Source organism: Ambystoma mexicanum, chromosome 8 (genome assembly GCF_040938575.1).
Source record: "Ambystoma mexicanum isolate Mex_15411 chromosome 8, UKY_AmexF1_1, whole genome shotgun sequence".
Lineage (NCBI taxonomy): Eukaryota > Metazoa > Chordata > Amphibia > Caudata > Ambystomatidae > Ambystoma > Ambystoma mexicanum.
The window spans coordinates 98,616,409-98,642,070 of record NC_090929.1 but is presented as its reverse complement, the minus strand read 5'-3'; positions in this window follow the sequence as shown (position 1 = coordinate 98,642,070).

The window sequence follows — 25,662 nt, the reverse complement described above, 5'->3', positions numbered from 1 at the left end:
GAATCTGATGTTAAGTTGGGATAACGATTCTTTGGAAAAGTGTAAGCTTGGGAAATGCAAAGAAGATTATTTGGGGCATGAGTTGTCAGAAGATGAAATTGGTCCAAAATGAAATGCAATTCAAGCTGTGATGAATATGAAACCACCTAAAAGCAAAGGAAACTCCTATGTTTAATTTACAGGCCGATTCATGGAATTAATGTGCGCCGAAAATTCTCTCGCAGAGGTGCCAAAACGTGCAATTCGCAGTAAAAGTGTGAAAATCGCAGGGAAACCAGCGCACATCGATTCGTGGAAGTCCGTGCGCGAGAAAAATATTGGATGTGCGATGAAAAGGTGCCAAAACGTGCGATTCGCAGTAAAAGTGCAAAAATCGCAGTGCAACTGCGAAAATCGCAGGGAAACCAGCGCACATCGATTCATGGAAGTCCGTGCCCGAGAAAAATATTGGATGTGTGCTGAAAAAGTGCGCGGCGCACGCCGGCGCACATGTCATCCAACGGCGTGCACCACGGCCTCTGCGAAATCGCACATAGCGCGGCGCACATCACAAAAGTAGGCGGAACACGGGGCGTAACACTCGGAATGGGGAACAACGTGTGAAAATATGGGCGTCATGGGGGAAGAACAGGAGGCAAGTGCGCGGAACGCCCACACGCTCGCCTACAACTCGTATTCATGGAATCAAATAGGGCAAACCAGCGCACGGGCAAAGACGCGCACAGGGCCAAACAAGTATGCCACAAGAAAGCAGGCGGTAGCGTCCCTGCCCCTGAAATAAATGTGCGCCAAAATAGTGCACTAACAAAAAGCACCCATATACAGCTATGATGAATGATCCATACAGAGGCCCTCTACGACAAATGAGGTGCAAAGGGGTACTGACAAACACGGACACCCGCTGTGTGAAAAATAGGGTGTGCGTGTATTACGGGGTTCGCGGGAAGTTCCACACGCGATTGGCCTGGGCATGTGTATTCCGTGGTGCGCGGGAAGTTTCACACGCAAATTTGCAGGGTACGTGTATTTCGGTGTGCGCGTGAAGTTCCACACGCAATTTCAGCAGGGTACGTGTACTCCGGATGCGCGGAAATTACACACGCGAATCCAGCAGCCTACGTGTATTTCGGGGGTGCCGTGGAGTCCCACACGTGAATTGGCCGTGTGGGTCCACCCAGCTGTTCCCTCTACACCCTCCACGGCCCCTGCAGATGGCCCACACCACAGGGGACTACCCTGCACCCTTGCACATGTCCCGCAGGCAGCCCATCCACCATGGCCATGCCCCCCAGCCAACCCACATGTCACCTTTCACTACTGCACACTAACGCATGTCTCCCTGCACCCCCACCCCCCAGCATCCAGGGGCACCCTCCACCAGGCCCCCACTCTTGTCTCCCAGCACCCCCACCCCCCTGCATCCAGGGGCACCCTCCACCAGGCCCCCACTCCTGTCTCCCAGCACCCCCACCCCCCAGCACTGTAGGGCACCCTCCACCAGGCCCCCACTCCTGTCCTCCTGCACCCCCACCCCCCTGCATCCAGGGGCACCCTCCACCAGGCCCCCACTCCTGTCCCCCTGCACCCCCACCCCCCAGCACTGTGGGGCACCCTCCACCAGGCCCCCACTCATGTCCCCCTGGACCCCCACCCCTCTGCATCCAGGGACACCCTCCACCAGGCCCCCACTCATGTCTCCCAGCACCCCCACCCCCCAGCACTGTAGGGCACCCTCCACCAGGCCCCCACTCATGTCCCCCTGCACCCCCACCCCCCAGCACTGTAGGGCACCCTCCACCAGGGCCCCACTCCTGTCCCCCTGCACCCCCACCCCCCTGCATCCAGGGGCACCCTCCACCAGGCCCCCACTCCTGTCCCCCTGCACCCCCACCCCCCTGCATCCAAAGGCACCCTCCACCAGGCCCCCACTCATGTCTCCCTGCACCCCCACCCCCCAGCCGTGCGATTTGCCTAGATACGTGTATTCCAGGGGTGCGCGGGTAGTCTCACACGCGATTCCATCAGGGTACGTGTATTATGGGTCCGTGTGAACTTCCACACGCGATACCAGCAGGGTACCTGTATTCCAGGGGTGCGCGGGTAGTCTCACATGCAATTCCATCAGCGTACGTGTATTATGGGTCCCCTTGAACTTCCACACGCGATACCAGCAGGGTATGTGTATTCCAGGGGTGCGCGGGTAGTCTCAGACGCGATTCCATCAGGGTACGTGTATTATGAGTCCGCGTGAACTTCCACACACGATACCAGCAGGGTACGTGTATTTCGGGGTGTGCGTGAAGTTCCACACGCAATTTCAGCAGGGTACGTGTACCCCGGGTGCGCGGAAAATTCCACACGCGAATCCAGCAGCCTACGTGTATTTCGGGGGTGCCGGGGAGTCCCACACGTGAATTGGCCGTGTGGGTCCTCCCAGCTGTTCCCTCTACACCCTCCACGGCCCCTGCAGGCGGCCCACACAACAGGGGACTACCCTGCACCCCTGCACATGTCCCGCAGCCAGCCCATCCACCATGGCCATGCCCCCAGCCAACCCACATGTCACCTTGCACTATTGCCCACCAACGCATGTCTCCCAGCACCCCCACCCCCCAGCACTGTAGGGCACCCTCCACCAGGCCCCCACTCCTGTCTCCCAGCACCCCCACCCCCCAGCACTGTAGGGCACCCTCCACCAGGCCACCACTCCTGTCCCCCTGCACCCCCACCCCCCTGCATCCAGGGGCACCCTCCACCAGGCCCCCACTCCTGTCCCCCTGCACCCCCACCCCCCAGCACTGTGGGGCACCCTCCACCAGGCCCCCACACATATCCCCCTGCACCCCCACCCCCCAGCACTGTAGGGCACCCTCCACCAGGCCCCCACTCATGTCCCCCTTCACCCCCACCCCCCAGCACTGTAGGGCACCCTTCACCAGGGCCCCACTCCTGTCCCCCTGCACCCCCACCCCCCTGCATCCAGGGGCACCCTCCACCAGGCCCCCACTCCTGTCCCCCTGCACCCCCACACCCTAGCACTGTAGGGCACCCTCCACCAGGCCCCCACTCATGTCCCCCTGCACCCCACCCCCCAGCACTGTAGGGCACCCTCCACCAGGGCCCCACTCCTGTCCCCCTGCACCCCCACCCCCCTGCATCCAGGGGCACCCTCCACCAGGCCCCCACTCCTGTACCCCTGCACCCCACCGCCAGCACTGTAGGGCACCCTCCACCAGGGACCCACTCCTGTCCCCCTGCACCCCCACCCCCCTGCATCCAGGGGCACCCTCCACCAGGCCCCCACTCCTGTCTCCCTGCACCCCCACCCCCCAGCTGTGTGATTTGCCTGGGTACGTGTATTCCAGGGGTGCGCAGGTAGTCTCACATGCGATTCCATCAGGGTACATGTATTATGGGTCCATGTGAACTTCCACACGGGATACCAGCAGGGTACGTGTATTCCAGGGGTGCGCGGGTAGTCTCACACGCGAGTCCATCAGGGTACGTGTATTATGGGTCCGCGTGAACTTCCACACGCGATACCAGCAGGGTACATGTATTCCAGGGGTGCGCAGGTAGTCTCACACGCGATTCCATCAGGGTACGTGTATTATGGGTCCGCGTGAACTTCCACACGCGATACCAGCAGGGTAAGTGTATTTCGGGGTGCGCGTGAAGTTCCACGCGCAATTTCAGCAGGGTACGTGTACTCCGGGTGCGCAGAAAATTCCACACGCGAATCCAGCAGCCTACGTGTATTTCGGGGGTGCCGGGGAGTCCCACACATGAATTGGCCGTGTGGGTCCTCCCAGCTGTTCCCTCTACACCCTCCACGGCCCCTGCAGGCGGCCCACACGATAGGGGACTACCCTGCACCCTTGCACATGTCCCGCAGGCAGCCCATCCACCATGGCCATGCCCCCCAGCCAACCCACATGTCACCTTGCACTGCTGCCCACCAACGCATGTCTCCCAGCACCTCCACCTCCCAGCACTGTAGGGCACCCTCCACCAGGCAACCACTCCTGTCCCCCTGCACCCCCACCCCCCTGCATCCAGGGGCACCCTCCACCAGGCCCCCACTCCTGTCGCCCTGCACCCCCACCCCCCTGCATCCAGGGGCACCCTCCACCAGGCCCCCACTCATGTCCCCCTGCACCCCCACCCCCCAGCACTGTAGGGCACCCTCCACCAGGCCCCCACTCATGTCCCCCTGCACCCCCACCCCCCAGCATTGTAGGGCACCCTCCACCAGGCCCCCACTCCTGTCCCCCTGCACCCCCACCCCCCTGCATCCAGGGGCACCCTCCACCAGGCCCCTACTCCTGTCCCCCTGCACCCCGACCCCCCAGCACTGTAGGGCACCCTCCACCAGGCCCCCACTCCTGTCTCCCAGCACCCCCACCACCCAGCACTGTAGGGCACCCTCCACCAGGCCAAAACTCCTGTCCCCCTGCACCCCCACCCCCCTGCATCCAGGGGCACCCTCCACCAGGCCCCACTCCTGTCCCCCTGCACCCCCACCCCCCAGCACTGTGGGGCACCCTCCACCAGGCCCCCACTCATTTCCCCCTGCACCCCCACCCCCCTGCATACAGGGGCACCCTCCACCAGGTCCCCACTCATGTCCCCCTGCACCCCCACCCCCCAGCACTGTAGGGCACCCTCCACCAGGCCCCCACTCATGTCCCCCTGCACCTCCACCCCCCAGCACTGTAGGGCACCCTCCACCAGGCCCCCACTCCTGTCCCCCTGCACCCCCACCCCCCAGCACTGTAGGGCACCCTCTATCAGGCCTCCACTCCTGTCTCCCTGCACCCCCACCCCCCAGCACTGTAGGGCACCCTCCACCAGGCCACCACTCCTGTCCCCCTGCACCCCCACCCCCCTGCATCCAGGGGCAACATCCACCAGGCCCCCACTCCTGTCCCCCTGCACCCCCACCCCCCAGCACTGTGGGGCACCCTCCACCAGGGCCCCACTCATGTCCGCCTGCACCCCCACCCCCCTGCATCCAGGGGCACCCTCCACCAGGCCCCCACTCCTGTCCCCCTGCACCCCCACCCCCCAGCACTGTGGGGCACCCTCCACCAGGCCCCCACTCATGTCCCCCTGCACCCCCACCCCCCTGCATCCAGGGGAACCCTCCACCAGGCCCCCACTCATGTCCCCCTGCACCCCCACCCCCCAGCACTGTAGGGCACCCTCCACCAGGCCCCCACTCATGTCCCCCTGCCCCCCACCCCCCAGCATCCAGGGGCACCCTCCACCAGGCCCCCACTCCTGTCCCCCTGCGCCCCCACCCCCAGCACTGTAGGGCACCCTCCACCAGGCCCCCACTCCTGTCTCCCAGCACCCCCACCCCCCAGCACTGTAGGGCACCCTCCACCAGGCCACCACTCCTGTCCCCCTGCACCCCCACCCCCAGCACTGTAGGGCACCCTCCACCAGGCCCCCACTCCTGTCTCCCAGCATCCCCACCTCCCAGCACTGTAGGGCACCCTCCACCAGCCCACCACTCCTGTCCCCCTGCACCCCCACCCCCCAGCACTGTGGGGCACCCTCCACCAGGCCCCCACTCATGTCCCCCTGCACCCCCACCCCCCTGCATCCAGGGGCACCCTCCACCAGGCCCCCACTCATGTCCCCCTGCACCCCCACCCCCCAGCACTGTAGGGCACCCTCCACCAGGCCCCCACTCATGTCCCCCTGCCCCCCCAGCCCCCAGCATCCAGGGGCACCCTCCACCAGGCCCCCACTCCTGTCCCCCTGCACCCCCACCCCCAGCACTGTAGGGCACCCTCCACCAGGCCCCCACTCCTGTCTCCCAGCACCCCCACCCCCCAGCACTGTAGGGCACCCTCCACCAGGCCACCACTCCTGTCCCCCTGCACCCCCACCCCCCTGCATCCAGGGGCACCCTTCACGAGGCCCCCACTCCTGTCCCCCTGCACCCCCACCCCCCATCACTGTGGGACACCCTCCACCAGGCCCCCACTCATGTCCCCCTGCACCCCCACCCCCCTGCATCCAGGGGCACCCTCCACCAGGCCCCCACTCATGTCCCCCTGCACCCCCACCCCCCTGCATCCAGGGGCACCCTCCACCAGGCCCCCACTCATGTCCCCCTGCACCCCCACCCCCCAGCACTGTAGGGCACCCTCCACCAGGCCCCACTCATGTCCCCCTGCACCCCCACCCCCCAGCATCCAGGGGCACCCTCCACCAGGCCCCCACTCCTGTCCCCCTGCACCCCCACCCGCCAGCACTGTAGGGCACCCTCCACCAAGCCCCCACTCCTGTCTCCCAGCACCCCCACCCCCCAGCACTGTAGGGCACCATCCACCAGGCCCCCACTCATGTCCCCCTGCACCCCCACCCCCCAGCATCCAGGGGCACCCTCCACCAGGCCCCCACTCCTGTCCCCCTGCACCCCCACCCCCAGCACTGTAGGGCACCCTCCACCAGGCCCCCACTCCTGTCTCCCAGCACCCCCACCCCCCAGCACTGTAGGGCACCCTCCACCAGGCCACCACTCCTGTCCCCCTGCACCCCCACCCCCCTGCATCCAGGGGCACCCTTCACGAGGCCCCCACTCCTGTCCCCCTGCACCCCCACCCCCCAGCACTGTGCGGCACCCTCTACCAGGCCCCCAATCATGTCCCCCTGCACCCCCCTGCATCCAGGCGCACCCTCCACCAGGCCCCCACTCATGTCCCCCTGCACCCCCACCCCCTGCATCCAGGGGCATCCTCCACCAGGCCCCCACTCATGTCCCCCTGCACCCCCACCCCCAGCACTGTAGGGCACCCTCCACCAGGCCCCACTCATGTCCCCCTGCACCCCCACCCCCCAGCATCCAGGGGCACCCTCCACCAGGCCCCCACTCCTGTCCCCCTGCACCCCCACCCGCCAGCACTGTAGGGCACCCTCCACCAAGCCCCCACTCCTGTCTCCCAGCACCCCCACCCCCCAGCACTGTAGGGCACCCTTCACCAGGTCACCACTCCTGTCCCCCTGCACCCCCACCCCCCAGCACTGTGGGGCACCCTCCACCAGGTCCCCACTCATGTCCCCCTGCACCCCCACCCCCCTGCATCCAGGGGCACCCTCCACCAGGCCCCCACTCATGTCCCCCTGCACCACCACCCCCCAGCACTCTAGGGCACCCTCCACCAGGCCCCCACTCATGTCCCCCTGCACCCCCACCCCCCAGCACTGTAGGGCACCCTCCACCAGGCCCTCACTCATGTCCCCCTGCACCCCACCCCCCAGCACTGTAGGGCACCCTCCACAAGGCCCCCACTCCTGTCCCCCTGCACCCCCACCCCCCAGCACTGTAGGGCACCCTCCACCAGGCCCCCACTCCTGTCCCCCTGCACCCCCAGCCCCCAGCACTGTAGGGCACCCTCCACCAGGCCCTACTCATGTCCCCCTGCACCCCCACCCCCCAGCATCCAGGGGCACCCTCCACCAGGCCCCCACTGCTGTCCCCCTGCACCCCCACCCCCCAGCACTGTAGGGCACCCTCCACCAAGCCCCCACTCCTGTCTCCCAGCACCCCCACCCCCAGCACTGTAGGGCACCCTCTGCCAGGCCACCACTCCTGTCCCCCTGCACCCCCACCCCCCTGCATCCAGGGGCACCCTCCACCAGGCCCCCACTCCTGTCCTCCTGCACCCCCACCCCCCAGCACTGTGGGGCACCCTCCACCAGGTCCCCACTCATGTCCCCCTGCACCCCCACCCCCTGCATCCAGGGGCACCCTCCACCAGGCACCCACTCATGTCCCCCTGCACCCCCACCCCCCAGCACTGTAGGGCACCCTCCACCAGGCCCCCACTCATGTCCCCCTGCACCCCCACCCCCCAGCACTGTAGGGCACCCTCCACCAGGCCCCCACTCATGTCCCCCTGCACCCCCACCCCCCAGCAGTGTAGGGCACCCTCCACCAGGCCCCCACTCCTGTCCCCCTGCACCCCCACCCCCAGCACTGTAGGGCACCCTCCACCAGGCCCCCACTCCTGTCTCCCAGCACCCCCACCCCCCAGCACTGTAGGGCACCCTCCACCAGGCCACCACTCCTGTCCCCCTGCACCCCCAACCCCCTGCATCCAGGGGCACCCTCCACCAGGCCCCCACTCCTGTCTCCCTGCACCCCCACCCCCCAGCCGTGCGATTTGCCTGGGTACGTGTATTCCAGGGGTGCGCGGGTAGTCTCACACGCGATTCCATCAGGGTACGTGTATTATAGGTCCGTGTGAACTTCCACACGCGATACCATCACGGTACGTGTATTTCGGGGTGCGTGGGATGTTCCACATGCGAATTTGCAGGGTACGTGTATTTCGGTGTGCGCGTGAAGTTCCACACGCGACTGGGCCTGTGAGAGTGGGGTACGTGTATTCCAGGGGTGGGCGGGAATATTTACTCGCGACTGGGCCTGGGAGAGCGTGTTACGTGTGTTCCTGGGGTGGGCGGGAAGATTTACACGGTCTCCTACAACGCGCCAAAAAATAAAAGGTCCAATCCTGAAACACGTATGCCAGCATGAAGCAGGCGCACGTCCCGCGCAGCATAAAAGAGTGCGCAAACAACAAACAAGCTCAGACGCCAGGATGAATATACCGTTCCTAGCAGCAGTGGCCGTGGGATACCGAAGGAGGAGGAGAAGGATAGTCAGGGCCAGAATCTTCACACCCAGAACCAGCCTATTTGGTATGCCTGATGACCAGGTGTGTGGGAGGTACAGGTTTCCACCACACATAATACTTGACCTGGTCAGTGAGTGGGAGGATGACCTCACATCACCCACCCTGTGCTCCCAAGCACTCAGCCCCCTGGAGAAGGTCCTCAATGTACTGCACTTCTTGGCTACCGGATCATTTCAGCGGACAAGTGCCATAGTGGGGGGGGTGTCACAGGCCACGTAGTCACGGTGCCTACACCAGGTGTTGGCCATCATCACTGCACGCCCATCAGTCCGCAGGCACATATACATGCCCAGAACACCTGCGGAAAGGCAGGCTGTCAGCCAGGATTTCTACAGTTTGGCACAATTCCCCAAAGTGCTAGGTGCCATTGATTGCACCCATGTGGCTCTACGTCCCCCCAGGGCATCTGAGCACATCTATAGAAACCGCAAGCACTGGCATTCCATCAACGTCCAGGTAGTATGTGATGCCAAGAGAATCATCACCTCAGTATATGCCAACTATCCAGGGTCCACCCATGACAGCTTCATTTACAGGATGTCAACCCTAAACCGGGATATGGAAGTTGGGCGGCATGGCGATGCATGGCTGCTTGGTGAGTAGAAATGCCACAGCACACGCATGCATGACAGATACAGAGTAATGCCAATACCCCACTAATGAACCCGATCACCACCTCCCCAGGGGACAGTGCCTACCCTCTGAGAACACACATGATGACGCCAATTCGGAACCCCATCACGCCTCCCGAGGTAAGATACAACACAGCCCATATTGCAACACGGGGCATAGTGGAGCGTACATTCGGAGTGCTCAAGTCACGCTTTCGCTCCATTAACCGTTCTGGTGGGCAGCTGTTATACGCTCCCCCAGTAGTGTGCAGGATCATAGTGGCAGCATGTGTCCTGCACAATGTTGCAACACGCCGGGGCCTGGCTGTGGACATGGTGGTGCCCACACATCCCCAACCACATGCACGCCTGCTGAGCATGGGAGGGGAAAGGGCACGGGGTGAGGCAGCCCGTACGCAGCTGGTGGCTAATTACTTCACATAGAAAGCACACCCCTGTGGAGTGCACACAGCCCTGGCACATACCATCTGACAATCAATGATGACTCAATCTGACAATTCTGATGAATTAAGGGACAGTCAACTGTCAGAACCATAGCAGCCTGAGATTGTTCACCTGGAAGTGTCACAATGTGTGCATCCCTACCTACACAAACACCACCAATGCAGTGTCATCAAAAGACACACTTCCATGCAGCAAAAATGAATACCCACTTGCAAAATACCACATGAGAACAGTGCCATGTCACCCAACCCCTCCCCGGCACGGCCACACAACACACCATGGCATGTCATGCAATGTGAGAGCAAACAAATTAATCCCCACAACATGCCCCAAGTGTCACCAACTACAGTGTTCCTAATGGAAACTGGCCACACATGAAATGCTTACAGTAATGCAGGACCAACAACACACATTACCAAATACTTACCAATAATAACAATCACCTACACAACCTCCAACCTACCATAAACATGACAGTACGGACTTAAAAAATTGGTAGCCTCACTATCTGATAATTCCAGCACTTTGAACACTTCCAACTATACAGTGTTAGCGCCACGCAAGAGTGTAGGTGCACTGCTTACAACATGGACTCCAGTTCCAAAGTAGACCGCCTTGTGAAGACATGAGAAATGGACCTGCAAATTAGGAGGATGAGATGGATGCAGAGGCACATATCAATACACCATGCAGTGTACAATACAACCACAATATGCACTAGGAATGTATACACAGTATTGACTACAGACTGCCCACACATCATATGGGAGTCCAACGTCACCGTGTAAGTCAATGTCACTTGGGCACACCCTTTGCAAGGCCATGGGAACGGGAAGCAGGAGGGGTGTGTGTCACACAAACCCAAGCATCTGACCCAAATTCAGGACAAGCCTGCATGTGCCCAGCCACAATACAGCGTATGCCCACGGGAGCCACACAAGGCAACACACTGTCAAAAAAATCAAGATTAAAAAAAATAAATAAATAAATAATAAAAAATAAAAATAAAAAATGGCCATGAATGGGCCCAGGGGGGTGGGGGAGGCCACCCAGGAAGTCCGAGGACAGGGTGCACACCAAAACCCACCTGTGTGGATCTTGCAAAAAAAAAAACACCTCCATGGGTCGTGGCCTGCACGGCTACCCTATTGTGGGAGAATCGCTGCTGTCGCTCTCCTCACACTCTACAGCTGCATCAGGAGGTGGTGGCACTATGAGAGGCAGCCCACGTAAAGCCCTAGTCTGGTCCTCCATGGCAGCAAGCATGCGGGTGTGGAAGGTCTGGTTCTGGAGTATAATTGTACGTAGGTCCCCATGCAACAACTCAAGGGATGCCCGGACCTCCGCCCTAGTTGCCTGCATCTCAGCTGAGAGCGTACGTGTGAGCCACTCCAGCTGCTGCTCTGTCCTCGTGTTAGCTGAAGCCTCAAGCTCAACCAGAGTTGCCCTGAGCTGACGGAGGTCCACCCTCAGGGCTTCCCTGTGGCCCTGGGACTCAATAGAAATGGCTTCCCGCAGAGTTTCCATTGCCGCCCGCCTGTCCCTGTTGGACGCCAACATGTCCTCCCTGTGTGACTGGCTAATGGAGTCTGTTGCCTGCTGTAGTTGTTCATTTAGCCTTTCTTGGGGGACAATGGAAGTGGCCACCCTATCCATGGCCTGAGCCATCATCTCAGTTGATGCTGCCTGTTGGTTTGCCATACCGTATATGGATTGCTCCCATGTGGTATTGCCAGGTGGCGTATGGCCACCGCGTCGGCGGGCACCACACCTGTCTGGGGCAAGGCAAACTGTGCCTTGCTGTGCCGGCACTGCCTGAGGCTGCAGGACTGCATTCCCCCTCTGATCTGCTGGCCCAGGAACAGGATCAGATGTAGCGGAGTGTGACCCTGCATCCGTAGCCACCAAAGGCGGACCTACCAACACTGACATCCCCATTGAGGGTTCTACCCCTGGTGCAGGTGTGTTGGACAGTACAGAATCCCTCCCAGAAACACTTACCTGCAACGGCACATAGGTCTCATCATCCGAATCGACTCCTGAATAGAGCTCGGGGGAGGTGCACCCAGAGACACCCCTTGAGATGACAGCCTGCAGCAAGTGTGGGTTCTCACCCACCACCACACCACGTCCCTCACTGGTGCCCGGTCTGGCCTGAGACCCCTCCTGGGTCTGCACCATCTCCACAACCCCAGCAGTATCAAGTGCACCATCCCCTGCAAAGACATGAAATAAAAGAAATGGGAACAGGCATTAGCAACATGGAACACAATTAGGGCTGAGAAGCAACAGAAACAGTACTTCATTGACACATGTACCACATGACTACAACCCTCCCATGCATGCACTGTCACTGCGTATGAAGGGGAGGCAAATGGCACACATTGATGACACCAAGATGGAAGACCAACAAATTTGCTGCATGCTGCCTAGAAGTGCCATCAGACATTGGCCTGTGATTGGCATGTCCAATACACATACATGACACATGCCACCACACAGATGGCATGTACCCTAGCCATGTCACACATGTGACAATAGGACTGAGAAATGCCTAGTGAAAGTGGTGGAATGCAGACAATCAGCCTGAATGAACACAGAATAACATGCAACTATGTTGTGGCAAGATGACAATTCAAGGGCAACTGGCGTGAGGTTGGGCTGAATGTCTACTGTTGCCAGAAGGGATACTGCAACACCCAAATCCTGGTGCGCAGAATGTATTGGATGAAGCACATGGGTGACCCAAACCACTCAGGCACACACCCCCTCACCTGGCACTCAATCAGAAGCACTCACACACACACCATGCACATGGATGACACACACATGCATGTGCACTCACCGGACAATGCCTCGTAATCTGGCAGGTCTCCCACGCCTTGGATCTGTTCCTCCGTGACGTAGGTCCCAGTAACATGCTCATGTGGAGTGAGTTCTATGTCCTCTGCCGGAGACCCACCTCCAGTCACTAGAGTTGCGGCATGACTTGAGGCCATCTTTTTCTTTGCCCTGCGCTTAAGGTCATTCCAGCGCTTGTAGCAATCATTAGCTGTGCGCCTCACGAATCCAAGGGCACTTATGAGTTCCGCAATGGTCTGCCAGTGTGCCTGACATTGTGCAGGTGTGGTCTTGCATCCTGCAGTAATCACCATTTCACTGTCATGTGCGGACACATACTCCACAAGTGCATCAAGTTTGACCTGATTGAAGCTGGGCTTTCTTGGTGGGCCGTACTGTGTAGCCGTGTCTGGGGCATCGGCCTGTACTGGACGAGCACTCTTCCTCTTCCGCTTGGAAGGTGGTGGTGATACTGAGTGTCCTACGCCGCTCTGGACACTAGGGGCAGGAGCCCCGGTGGACTGTGGACTAGGAGTGTGGGAATGAACACTCACCATGGGACTTGGTGCAGGCATTAGCTGAAGTGTGATGTAGTCAGGGGGAACGTCAGCAGGATGGACTAGGACCGACACTGTCCTGGCTGGGACACTCAGAGCTGGGGTGGATGGAGCCGCAGCTGCCCCTGCAGCCCCCCCACCCTGCCTACTCGGGGCAGCAGATGACATAGCTGCCCCTGATCCACGTGGGCTGGTGACACCAACGTGCACCACCACACTTGGCCTAGACCTGCTGACCTGGAAGTCAGCCATGGAGTCACCCAGTGCCAGGTCTGGTGCCACAATGGGCTGGTCCAACAAGGGCTGAGCAGGGATGGTGTCAGCCACGTTACCCTCAACCAGGGGGGGGGGGCATGGGTGTCCCTGACTGGTAACCCACACATGGGGGCATGGGGGCACCCTGCAAGTCCTGGCCACGTCCCCTACCGTATCCACCACGGCCACCTCTTGTGGCTCACCCACCTTTGCCACCCTTACCGCGTGCTCGCCTCCCAACCATGGAACTGATGTTGTTGTGCATATGGGAGTTGCAGTAAACTATTGTCCTGGGCAATTGGGGGTCAAAGGGGTAGGGTACTAGATGGAATTCGTACCCTAGTGCTCTAGCAAGGCTGTATTTGACCCCTGGGGGAAGATGACGGGTCACGCAACGCACAGGCACCCCGAAAAAGGGAGATAATGTGCACGCAACCCCTCCTAGACCACGTGCGTGGAAAAAAAAACCTGCACTACGCTGTGGCACCCAGAAACACAAAAATGAACGTATGCGTGTCACACACAGCCTAGACTGACCTCTGAAGGGGTAGGCAACAAACGGGGCAAGCACAGATGTGAAATACGTGCGCGACTCACCGTTTGCCAGGAAAAATCGTGTGAAAAATACGCGCGTGTGCGCGTTGGCAAAACGCCCGCCAAAAGAAGAATTGCATGCTGTGTGAGGAGACAGGACAACAGGAGAAGTGAACGCTGTTTGAGGAAACAGGCCCAGGAAAAAGACAAGAAGACAAAAAGCTGTCAGAGGTAACAGGGAGTACGAACTTGGAAAGCTGTGAAGTAAATCGCGTGTGAACCGACAAGAAGTACAGATTTCACCCACTCGCTCTCCGCGAAAAGCACGTACAAGGAAATGGCTTTCTACACGTGCCTTTTAAACATGCCCACACGTCCAGCGTCACTTCCGTGTGTACGCGCTAAGGCCCCATCCTCCAATTACACGAGCTGACACTCTGATGTGCAGTCATTGGACGTGTAACATGCACCCGTGTACAGGGAAATGCCCGTGCACACACGTCACAGACACGCATACGCGCTGGTGGCCTTTGGGCCAATGAATTTGCGTACGTGTGCTGACGCGCTTACGCGCTAAGGCCCTTTCCTCGAATTACACGCAGACGTGCTGGATTTTCACATGCCAAATCACTCCGTATCAAGCTGGCCACGCGTAAGCACACGGAAGACCACGCTCCTGCCCAGAAGGCCGAATTACTGCCCCCCAGAGCCCCGAGCACGCTCCCACCTGCCATCTTCTGCTGCCTGATTGCCTGCTGCCCACGTGCCCTGCCATTTGCTGCCTGCACATCAGCCAGGGGTTCTGTTACTGTGACCACCCCTGCTGGAACCGAAGACTCCCGACTGGGATTCCATCGCTCCACAGCCCAGCCCCAGGACCCAGTTGCCCACCCACTCCGGCCTCTAGGGTTGTCATGTCAGGCCCTGCAACATCTGGCACCACTGACAACCCCCGGCCAGAGAGGCAGAGGGGCACCAGCTTCACTGCCACCGAAGTTGGTGTCCTAGTGGAGCAAGTCCTGGGGCAGTATGATGCCCTCTTCGGAAGTTTGCGCGCCGACAAGGAAGGACGGACTCGGATCTGGACGGACATCGTGACTGCCATCAACGCGGAGGAGGTGGCAGTCCGCGACTTCCAACATGTCAAGAAGCGCTGGGAGGACTTCAGGTCCAGGACCCTCAACAAGGCCTGGCGCCTCTTGAAGGCAGCGGATGCTAAGGGGCGCCGGGGCCACTTATCGAACGATCAGATGAGGGTCCTGGAACGCATATCCCCAGCGCTCCACGTCCAGGTCCTTGAGAGGCAGACCCGTCTGGAGTCGAGCGGTAAGTGTACATGCATCATGATTGTAAGCTGTGCGTGTGGTGATGTGCCAGTAGTGTGCAGGTTGCACATGTGTTTGTATGGGACCAAGTATGGGTGGGGGTGTACAGGGCCATTAGGCTAACACATGCGAGGGCTGTCATGTGTGAGACATGGATGGTGCTTGTGTGTGTAGGCTTGCATGCCAAATGCAGTTGTGTGGCACACATGTTTGGATGAATGTGTATGTAAGTAGGCATGTTCGTGATGTCACACATGGATGTTGTTTTCAGCTGCATGTATCAGCACTGTGTACATGTGCATGTGTGTGTATTTGACAAGCGTGCAACAGTGATGTAACATGGATGCATGTGACAGTGGGATGTGGAAGTCTGATTGGCAGATGTGACATGGATGCTGATCTGAACACTGCGACAGTGGGCAGAGGTGTACACATGCATGCAAGTGTGGTGGTGTGTGTACATGTGTAGTGCACTCCCTGTGTTGCATGTGATGTCTGGCTCACCTTTGCCTGCTCATGCTGTTGTATGTGTATGGATGGTGCTGGCTGTTGCGATATGGCTGTGGTATGGCTCATGTGTGCAAGTTGAAATGACATGTGTGTTGGCGATTGTGATGCCATGTCTGAGGTTTGCCAATGCCACTCATGTACAACTGTCATGTGTGTATGTGTCCATTGTACAGTGCCCTGATGCCTGTGTTTTATTTCTCCCTGTCTGCAGCGTCAACTGATGAAGAGGGCGGAGAAGGTGCTGTGGAGCACAGCGGCGGGGATCGCACAGCCAGACGGAGACGCAAGGCCCGGCTCCCCTCCCAGGTTGTGATCTCGTCGGGGAGTGAGGAGTCCGGTGCCGCGTCCCAGGCCGCAGCTGCCGGGGGGAGGTCCAAGAGGCGGAGGTCGGAGTTGGACTCCTCGGCAGCAGAAGGGGCAGCTGGGACCCCACAGGGCCCAACGGGGGAAGATGGCACGGAGTCATCCAGGTTGGTGGGGGGTTTGGTGGAGGAGGAGACCGTGCAAGCAACAGAGACGGGGTCTGGAGGTGGGGATTCTACTGGTGCTAGTGGTGCAGTGCAGGACCAGGGACAGGAGGCAGCACAGGCCGCCATGGAGGTGCCTGTGTGCAATCCTGTCCCTGATCCTGTCACTGCATCATCTTGCACCAGCAGGGATGCCTACGTCCAGACCCGTTTTCAGGCAGGGGATGAGCTCACAACAACTGGCCTTCCTCTGCCTGCGGACGTGGCTATCCGGGTCCGGGTTGAGCCTGTCCTGACTGGTGTGGCATTGCGTCAACGGGCCATGCGAGGTGACCTGCAGTCTTTTCATGAGGAGACTGCACGTCATCTCGAATGGCTCGTTAACCGCGTCGGCCTACTGGGACAGGTCACCCAGGCCGGATTCCTCCGTTTGATGGGGCTTGCTCAGACCCCCTCCTCAACTGAACCCCCTATGCGCCAGTCATCCTCCGTGCCATCTTCCCACCCATTAGTCACCTGGGTGCCCTGTGGAGCTGCCTCTGACGGTGCAGCCAGGCTGGTGGAGGAGGCATCCCTGCCACAGTCGGGAGTCGGACGTCCAGCAGGGGTGGCCACATCAACGACTGCACCCCAGCCGGTGGAGGATGTGCAGGCAGCAGGAGCCAGGGCACGGGCACAGGCACAGCAGCAGCAGCAACGAGGTGGGAGCCATGATGGCTCGGGGCCTTCGACATTGGAGGGGCAGGCATCGTGCCGGAGGGCAGGAGGTCCCAGGACGGGAAGTGTCTTCCGTGTGGCAGTGGTTGGGCCATGCCATAGTTGCGGAGCAGCAGCGGGCAGAAGAGGCACGGCTCACGATGGTCAGGGCGGAGAACTGCATGCGGAGGGCCCTGAGGCGGGCCGAGTGCCTCGAGGCAATCCGCCGGGAGTTGAAGGTGAACATGTCGACGTTCCTGCAGACCCTCGGGGCCATGGAGGAGGACCCCCTCCGGGACATTGAGCAGGAGTTCGATGATGCCCTGGCCCGGAACATCCCGAAGTGAGCCGTCGGACTGGCCCGCTGCCCTTGTAAATAGTTCTGCAGTTAGTGTTAGGTTTCCTTTGGTTTTGCATTTTTTTTGGACAATGGGCCACATTTTTGTATATAGTTTTTTTATTAGGTAGTGTTATTAGATAGGTTTCATTTCTTCTGTTGGGATCATGGACCCTGGATTGTTTATCTGTATATAGTTGACTGTTGGATTTTCAATTTTTTTTTATGATTTACCCATGGAGCAATGGTTTTTGATTTTAATTTTCCATTGGATTTACTTTTGTGAACTGTGACTTTGGACACCTTTGTGTGGACTTGTTTGCCTCTCGCCTGTTGATGGATGCAGAGAGAATGTTTGCAGTCTTTGAGAGGGAAGCACTAGCTTGTGTTCGGAGTGTGGAGAAGTTTAAATCATATGTGTGTGGAAGGTCTTTTATGACTGCGAGAAGAATAGCTTGTTGGATTACTTGGATGCAGGGATTGGATTTTAAGGTGGACTTTGTCAAAGGTGAATGTCGTGGCTGACACTGTGTCAAAGAATGCTGTGGAGAGCAAGGATCAGGATCCTGATAAGCAAGATATTGGTCCTGGTGGTAAAGGAGGTGAGGATTTCATGTATTTGAAGTGGTTATAAGAGAAAGAGTGGCTTGAAACCTGTGAGTCTGAAGAAATATTTAAGAAAGTGACAGAATGTGTGTGTAATGGTTGGCCCAGAGAGGAGATAGGTGAGGAGTTTAGAGGATTTGGAAGAGTGAACATGGAGCAGGGAATGGAGGGTCGTTTGCTAGTCAGAGTACGTAGCATGAGGGCATGAAAGAGTAATTCATGTGAATTGCACATGAGGGACATTTTGGGTTATCTAAATGAAAAGGTCTAAGGATTTTTGGTGGCCTGAAATGGCTGCAGACATTAAGAGCAAGTTGAGAGAGTGTGAGGCATGTATTTTATTTATGTAGAGACAGTGACGAAGTGCCGCAGACGAGGACACCTCCTGTGAGGTTGTCTCCCATACCAGATACAATTTGGGATGTATGGCGATCAAAATACTGGGCCGGTTGAACTTGAGGGCAACACAAGGCAATTATGTGGTTGTAGATGTGTTATCTAAATGACCGGAGGTTTGTTTGATGGGGGAAATGAGTGCAGGAAAGATAATACAATTCTTTGAATCCATATTTTATAGAGAAGGATTGCCGAAAAATGTATATCGGACAATGATCCCCAGTTTTACTCCAGTAAAGTGATAAGTTTGGGAAATTGAAGTGGATACAACATATAAGAACAGCCTTATATTATCCCAAAGGAAATGCCGTTATGGAATATTTTAATAGTACAATAATGGGTGTCATTAGGATTGTGATGGCCACTGCAGTGACTGGGTTCGGGCTCTTATAGAAAAAATATTTCAATTGAGATAGGCACCTCATTGAATGACAGGTGTGCCTACATTTGAAAGTTTGATGAGACGCACACCCAACACAAATTTATATCCAGGTTGGTGAGACAAGACAGGTTTGGTGGATGCGGATGGACGTGAACTAATGACGATGATAACAAAAAGAGATCTGTGTGTGAAACAGAGATATGACGAGTTTATCTATGTACGTTCATTTCCCAGGCCAAAGAGTGCATTGCTTAACGGGTGGTTGGGAATGTCATCAAAGGGTTGTCCACATTTTCCAGGTGATTGTCAGTTAAGGAAGGCTTAGAAAATTCAGTAAGATTGGAAAATAGGGAAAGTTGGACTAAGAATGGGTGGCTAAGCTACCAACCGGAAGGAAAGTTAAGGGTGTCATGTAAATAAATCAGATGATGTAAATCATCAGTGGTTAGGTTAGTAAAGAAATGGAGATGTGTTACATCTAAAGGTGAATTCATTTATGTAAATACAATGTACATTATATACGGATCACAACAGAATTTGGTAGAGATAAGAAGAATGCAAGGCGAGTGTTCCATTAAGAATATGGAATGGGGAGGCTGCAGAATGTGTGGTTTAGAAAGGAGCAAAGAGGTTGGGAGGGCCGAGCTGGCCAGAAGAGTTATGGGGCTGGTGCTGTTGTGGCTGTGTGGTATATAAAAGAAACACATGAACATTTTTACCGTAGACCGATTGTACTATATAATACTTACCTTGCAAATGAGTGGCCTGCTGCCAAAGAGGGTCAGGGTACAAATGGACCAAGAGTCATACCGTCAAAACCTCTATATGAATTTCAGACTCCACTAATCGTGGACCACTCCTTGGGGGTAATCCCAATCATGTTATGTGTCACAGGCTAGCCAGTGAAGCATGCTTAAAATGCGTGGCTGGCTAGGCCTCTACCACACCAAATTAGTACCCTTTAAATGTGGCATAGGGATCGTGCAAATCCAAACTCTGTGCCACAAATGCTGGTCGCTACTTTAGGGAAATGATGTTGCATTCCATGGAAAGGGCCTTGCGCCACTTCCTCCTTTACTTCCATTCTGTCAAGTCTTACTGCAGTTATCACTCCTCTCCTATCCTCATTCCCAACTCTTCCTCCCTATTTTGTACCTTATCATTTTCAGAATCCTGATTATTGAACTTGCCAATGTCTTATATCAAAGATCCCTGTATTTGTAGAAATTAAAAACAGGTGATGACTGTACAACTTCAGACCCAGGTCAGGTCTCAGAAGTCTCTCGGAGACAGACCATCGGAGTTTGGACTACAGCTGTGCATGGAGACTGTTTTTTTTAAAAAAAATTGAAAGGGGATTTGGTATGCCATAAGGACCAACGCCACAATACAATCCCGAACATGCAGGACCTGTCGAATGCGTTACACCATCCTTGACCAGCAGATCATTCTCCTGAAATGACACCATGTAACAAGGGTGTGCAGCGCTGCCATTGACTGGTTCGATGCTTTTCAATGCTTTGCCCCCGCTTCTATTCATATAAAGCGATTTCATGATCAGTGGAGGACTGAGATTCACTGTAATGCTGTTGACTCCCAGCTATTCCTCAATCGCTCTGGCAATAGAGCCCATGACAACTCTAAACTAGGAGAAATACTTTTGGCTATTAAGAACTCAATGCATATTAATGGGCTTAGTAACAAAACCAAACATGTCAGTATATCAACCTGTGCCAACAAATACAAACTTTGCATTAACCCCACAGCTGTTACCTTTGACAGTATGCAGCTGCCTATTGTAACTCACGTGATGACACTTGGCCAAATGTTGGACATCCAACTAAACATTTTAGCTCAAGTTAATTGGCTGGTAATTTCTGCCAGCTTAGATGTTTCCATCCCTATGTTTCAGAAATCCAACACCATGCTTCAAGTGATGATCACCACAAACCTGGATTACACTTGCTCCTTCTATGTGGGAGTGCTCAAAGGTGGAAGATTGTGAAGAAGAATGATGTGCTGGTATAGACAATTAATTTAATCCACAAGTATATGCATGTTCATTAACTAATGACATTCTATCATTCCACCACCTAATTCTGAGTCCCGGGTAACCACATCCATAATTTACACTTAGAAAACAAAACTTAATCTTTCCAAATTAGTATACTTCCTACAAATGTAATTTAAAATGTAACAGTATTTGGCTGATACTGTTTGACCAACACATGTTTCACTCCATGGTAACTGAGATATAGTCCACAAGCCTGCTTCTTCAAAGCCTACGGATCAAACCAAAATAACTTATCAATGCTCAAAACTATGTATGGGCTCTATTTTTGTACCATTGAAATTTCATCATCATGTGGGAAATGTTTCCTTCCTTGTCAAACGCTATCATTAAATTTGTGCTTGATCATTCCCTGATCCTATTATTATTGTCCAAATTTATTTCCATTTGCTTACTCTTTAGAGCCGCTTCGTTACAATAATTCAGTTCTTTTTAGTAGTGATTGAATTTCCGAAAAACACAGGTGTTCTCATGTTATATTTCACCGCTTTGTCTTCAGTTATTTTAGATTGAATGTTCCATAAACATTATGCAATTTTCCTTCACTCTTCTGAAAAGATGACACTGCCAAAGGGCCAGCACATTCAATGTAAAGATCTTTACATTGTTCATCGTGCTCTACATGATCAGGGAGCAGAGTACCTGTGCACCAAGTTTGAGCTCTATGTTCCAAACTGCCCCCTGCTGTCAGCGGCGGCTGGCATGCTGTGTGTGCCCTCTTTTCGCCTCATTTGGGTGGGAAGGACATGCCTTTTCGATTGCAGCAGCGCAATTGTGGAATACTCTCCCACTATTTATGAAATCGTTGTCAAATCATCTAGCCTTTCGGAAAGCATTAAAAACACACCTGTTCTGATCTCTTAGCAATCTTGCCTCTGATGTGTTGTTCTGTGGGTGGCTACCTGCCTCTCTAGTGCCATGATGCCTACGGGCGACAATGCGCTCTACAAGTGGCCATAACATAACAAAGGCCACGGCTCGTCGCCCGGTAGCATATTAAAATATACTTGGGCACGTCCGAAGGCCCTGGCAAGTGGGCCCGAAAGACATCTATAGTGTCCATAGCCAAAGGTCGGGCCACCTAGTAGGTCCAAAAGAAACATATTGGGGGAACATGTGCAGTGGCCACGGCCCTTGAAATTCAAAGGTGCAGTTAAATTGCAGTTATTTAACGCAACAAAATGCTTGAAATTCAGCAGATGTGGGAAGTCACGACCAGCTTAACTAGCTGCATTCCTGTTGCAAAGACCATGAGCACATTCATAAGGGATTCACAATGACATACAAAATGCCATTATGGGGGACTTCAACAGGAGTGCGCCAAGGTAAGCTAGTCATGACTTCCCACATCCACTGAACTTCAAAGGTTTTGTTGCATTAAATATGCACATCTTAACTGCACCTTAACTAAGTTTTTTTCAGTGAATATATATATATATATATATATATATATATATATATATATTTATATGTAAATATATTTTCACACTGGTGTAGGGAAAAGATCCCTACTGTACACTGCGCTCGCACTGCCGGGCAGAAATGATCCACATCCTGAGTTAATTGAGAGTTTCACACAATGTATAGCCATTTGACCATTCCTTTATTTACATCAATTAAAAGGACTTTTGGCAAAATGTATGTATGCATTTCACCCAAACGGGTTCTTTGTGCAAATATATATATATATATTTTTTTCAATTTCTTGTACCGTGACAGCCAAGCCAATGATAATACAAAAAGTGTTGCTCCAAAAAAGACAAGATGATACCTCAGTTAGGCTAAGTCATTTATTTGCAAACCTTTGTAATCTGCAGATTACTACATCAGGCATAGGAAGAATGAGACCTTAGGAATAGCAGAACAGCTCAAGGATGCACCTATTGAATGTCTTATATGTATGAATATACATGCAAATATCCGCCTCATATCAAGTGTAAAAGAATCTTTTGATCAAAGTATCATTGTATCCATGAATTTTATGATTGAAGTATCATTGTATCAGAGAATCTTATCATCAAAGTATCATTGTATCCATTAATTCTATGATTAAAGTATCATTGTATCCAAGAATCTTCTGATTAAAGTATCATTGTATCTAAGAATGTTATGATCAAGGTATCATTGTATCCAAGAATCATATGATTACAGTATCATTGTATCTAAGAATTGTATGATTAATGTATCATTTTAACCATGAATTTGATGATTAAAGTATCATTGCATTTAAGAATGTTATGATTAAAGTATCCTTGTATCCAAGAATCTTATGATTAAAGTATCATTGTAGCTAAGAATCGTATGATTAAAGTATCATTGTAAACTAAGTGCAGTCATACAAAATTCTTACGATTAAAGAATCATTTTAAATTAAATTCAAATGAGAATGAGTGCATTGTTAAGGAAGACATATGTGCTTGATATAAGGTTGAAATGTATATTTTTGTCAAATTTAGTTCATTGTGTATTTATTTTCAAATCCCCAGAGAAACACTTATTAGAATACATTGAAGCACAAGAAAAGCGTGTATTTGAGATAATCTATTTTAGAAACCCGTAGAGGATTGGCAAATTCTTACCCCGTTATTTAAACCAATTCTGTAGGGTCTATAATAGTTTGCTCTATGTGCACAAAATGATCCTAAAGTTAGCCCCACCCTCTCCCTATTTATATTGAAACTGAAAAATAGATTGGGTGCAGCACACTTCAGTAGACTCTTCTATGTGCCTTAACGATCATTAAGCCATGCCCCTCAGTTTAATCTGTGTCCTGCTGGTGGCTGCAGCCTGTTGTGTCCTGCTGGTGGATGCAGCCAGTTGTGTCCTGATGGTGGCTGCAGCCAGATGTGTCCAGCTGGTGGCTGCAGCCAGATGTGTCCAGCTGGTGGCTGCAGCCTTTTCGCGCAGGGTTCCAAATTGTGGAATGGTTTACCTATCCATCTACAGCTTGAGCCCAATCGTGTTTCCTTAAAGGAAGTGAAACCCACTCTTTTCAACAGCACCTCTAAAACTGAAAGCTTCTTTTGACAAACTCCTCCAATTTAGGTTTGAGTTCATCAGGCAATTTATTTCTGGTTACATGTTCCCATTCCACCTACCACTTTTATACCGCTGGGTTTTATCGTTTTGTAAGCAGATACATAAATACAATTAGATGTTCTTACCGCCCCTTCCGTCCTTTTCTCCTCCCGTTCCATTAAGTCCAGTCCCTCCTCTTACTTTCCATTCCCCTCCTCCCCCTTCCTTTTCTCTGACTTTCTGTTCTTTGCATCACCTTTCCCTTTCTCATACTCTTCCCTTTCTCATACTCTACCCTTTCTCATACTCTTCCCTTTCCTTTCTTTACTTTTCATCCCTCTACTTCCCTTGCCTTCCTTTCCCCGGCCTTCTTCCTTTCCTTTCAACTCCCTTTGCCCTTTCCTTCCCTTTCGTTTTGCCAATATCGTCCATTGTCCTTCCCATCATTTTCCTTTTCTTCCCCCACTCTCCCCCCATTTGCTTCACTTCCTCATTCTTTTCTCTGACTTCCTGTTCTTTGCATCACCTTTCCCTTTCTCATATTCTTCCCTTTCCTCCTCTCCTCTTCCCTTTCCTTTCTTTCCTTTTCATCCCTCTACTTTCCTTGCTTTCCTTTCCCCTGACTTCTTCCTTTACCTTTAACTCCCTTTGCCTTTTTCTGCCATTTCCTTTTGCCAGTATCTTCCATTGTCCTTCCCGTCATTATCCTTTACTTCCCCTCCCTTTCTACCTCCCATTTGCTTCTCTTCCTCTTTCTTTTCTCTGGCTTCCTGTTCTGATCCTCACATTTCCCTTTCTCCTTGCCTTCCCTTCCCTTCCTTTCCTTTCCCTTCTCTTCCCCTCCCTCCCTTCCCCTCACCTCCCTTTGGCCTTCCCTTCTCTATTCCATGCCTTGCTTTTTTCCGTTAGCTCCCATTCTCCTTTCCATCATTTTCCTTTCTCTCCGCTCCCTTTCTACCCCCCATTTGCTTCCCTTGCCTTTCCTTCCCTTCCTCTTTCTTTTCCTCTGACTTTCTGTTCTTTGCCCCACTTCTCCCTTTCTCATTCCCTTCCCTCCCTTTCCCTTCTCTTCCCCTTCCCCCCTTCCCCTCGCCTCCCTTTGGCCGTCCATTCTCTTTTCCATCCCTTGATTTTTCCATTAGCTCCCCTTCTCCTTCCCATCATTTCCCTTTCCTGACCCTGCCGTCATGCCTCCCCTTCACTTCCCTTGCCTTTCCTTCTGCTTACTATTCTCTGACTTCCGGTTCCACGCTTCACCTTTCCCCTTCCCGTCATTTCCCTTCCACTTCCCCTCCCTTTTCCATTCTCATCCCTTTCCCATCCCCTGTCCTTTCTCAATACCTTTTATTCTCCATCCCTTCACTTCCCTACCCTGCCCCTCTCTTCCTATTCCTTCCGCTTTAATGTCCTTTGTAATGTTTAATACAAGCACATCAGAGGTGAGGGTTGTGGTAACAGTGAATCCCCCAACCCACCCCGGAGATAAAATAGGTGTCTAGAAATATTGAATACAGTTTATTATCTAAGGATTAATTTTTCCTCTTCTATATTGAGGTAATATGGGCTGAGGTGGCAGGCCCACACTATGGGCAACAACCCGTAACCCAAGTTAAGGTCCCAAGCGAAGCAAGGGTCTCTTAAAGAGGGTGGCTGGCTGTTACCCAAAAGGTCGGCCCAGCCACCGAGGGGCATATCGCCATTAGCACCTGTGAAATATTGAAAGAAAAACGTCATGGGTAGGACTAATGTCATCAACATTGAAGAGGGGACTGCCTGGCTGAAGGCAGCGTGGCGTAGGGCGGTGGGGAAAAGGTACGTTTTTTGCGGTATTTCGAAAGAAAAGAAAACCATTGGTACCCGTGCAGTGATCTACATGG